The sequence below is a fragment of the Suricata suricatta genome, chromosome 11 (assembly GCF_006229205.1).
Source record: "Suricata suricatta isolate VVHF042 chromosome 11, meerkat_22Aug2017_6uvM2_HiC, whole genome shotgun sequence".
NCBI lineage: Eukaryota > Metazoa > Chordata > Mammalia > Carnivora > Herpestidae > Suricata > Suricata suricatta.
The window spans coordinates 20,517,632-20,519,647 of NC_043710.1; the positions used below are offsets into that span (position 1 = coordinate 20,517,632).

The 2,016-nt window shown below is 42.2% G+C and overlaps 1 non-coding gene across 1 annotated transcript; it reads right to left on the minus strand.

Moving 5' to 3' along the window:
* Positions 1-1,407: 1,407 nt before the first annotated feature.
* On the minus strand, positions 1,408-1,564 carry LOC115272923. Its single transcript, XR_003900568.1, has one exon. It is a non-coding gene; the product is annotated as a U1 spliceosomal RNA (small nuclear RNA).
* Positions 1,565-2,016: the final 452 nt, after the last annotated feature.

Genomic DNA, 2,016 nt, shown 5'->3' on the forward strand with positions numbered 1-2,016 from the left:
CCTTAAAACAGCATTTGTACTTAGAATTTATTGACAGGGGAATGCAGTTGTGCTTCCCAGAGTTTTTAGCAACCCAAAACATAAATCTAAGTACAAAGGGAATTTACTAAAGGATATCAGCTCATACGATCTTTTGATCTCAAGGATAGTCAGATAATTTTGACTGGAGGCCACACATGTAAGAAAACTGTGGCATCCTTGCTATGTCATTGGTGCAGACACAGCCCCCAAGTTTTCAAACATGACACCAGAAAATTTTCTTTGGATTCTGAGAGGGGGGGCTGCCACCGAGTACCACTGCTGCTCCTGAAAACTCCGTGCTTCTTGGTGATGACATGCTGAGAAATGGATTCCATTTAGAGTCCCTAAGTTATGTCACCCTCTCCCAAATGAAAGACCCAAGCATCCCACAAAGCCTGGATCACCTAGGCCACATCCTCACAGCTAAGGAGGCTGGAAAATGGGATGAGCATCTACATTGGAGTGGTGCATGGATTGCCTCAACTACAGTTACGGTGTTTAGAAGGTGCTGGATAGCAGTAGATATGACATACATTCCTACATAGTCATGGCCTAAAGAAGCAAGGTGCACAAAGACTTGATACATGATACAAACCCCATTTTTGCAAAACAAATTAGAGATGAGTGCAGAGAAATAAAGAAGATTCTAAACAATAAAACCAAAACCAATAATATTGATCCAGGAGAGGCTAGCAAGTAGAGTTTGGCTTATTACTAATTTTTGTTTTGTTTTGTTTTGAGAGAGAGAGGGAAGGGGAAGAGCTGGAGGAGAAGGAGAGAGAGAATCTCAGGCAGATTCCACACCTAGTGTGGAGTTGACATGGGGCTCAATCTCAGGACTGTGAGATCATTACCTGAGCTGAAATCACGAGTCAGATGCTTGACAAGCTGAGCCACTCAGGCACCCTGGAGTTTGGCTTATTTTTTTATAGCATGTTCATACATCTGTGTTTTGAATGAAACAGAACTGGATACCCTCACAGCCAATGTAACAGAGTGTCTGATTTAGAATTAAAAGAAGTGGGGGGTGCCTGAGTGGCTCAGTTAGTTATGTGTCTGACTCTTGATTTCTTCTCAGGTCACGATCTCGCTGTTTGGAAGATCGAGCCCCATATTGGGGCCTGTGCTGAGAGCACAGAGCCTACTTGGGATATTCTCTCTCTCCCTCTCTCCCTCCCCTTCCCTTGCTCGCTCGCTCGCTCTCTCTCTCTCAATAAACTAAAAAGAAAGAAATCACAGAAAATTTAAAACTCAAGACCCTCTTTCTTCATGAGGACAAGTGAAGACAAAGAGGTTTATTAGAAGGACATGCCTACAGAAGACAGTGAAGCCAGACCAGATACCCATATTTACTGTATTTTTTTTCTTTTTTGAACATTTGCTCATGAGGGGAAAGCATGAACACAGCCCCACTACCATAAATTAGTCAAATTTCCCACATTTGGGGAAATCACAGGGGTCAGCACACCCGGATTGCAGTGGCTCAGCCTCCCTCCTGGGAAAACCACCTTCATGATTGTGGTATCTCCCTGCGCCCAAGTACTGATCTGCTTCCATGAAAACTCTCCACTCTTCCTCCATATTTATTATGTCTCAAGACCAGTGATTTTTCTGTTTCATCTTGGGTATTTGTGTTCAATCTGTGACAATTGGACCACATGATACAGGTGACTTGTTTTATACTTTATGGCTAATAGATGTGTAATTCTGATTACATGAGACTTTCTGGTTATTCAGGGTTTTATCATGGGAGTCCTTGTTGAATGGAGAAGGGAACAAAATATCCACTAACCCAGTCTGTCTCTTTTCAGTAAGTGGGACTTTTGGTTCCCTCTTTGATTCATTTTTTACAGTAGTGGGATGTAGGCTCACAACATGAATGCTCCTTTGAAAAGGCCTTTGGGATATTTGTATGAAAGTAACATGAGCATGGAATTGCTCCAGATCAAGTAAGGATGCTTACTTGCTTATAAAGATAAGATTAATTTACTCTGA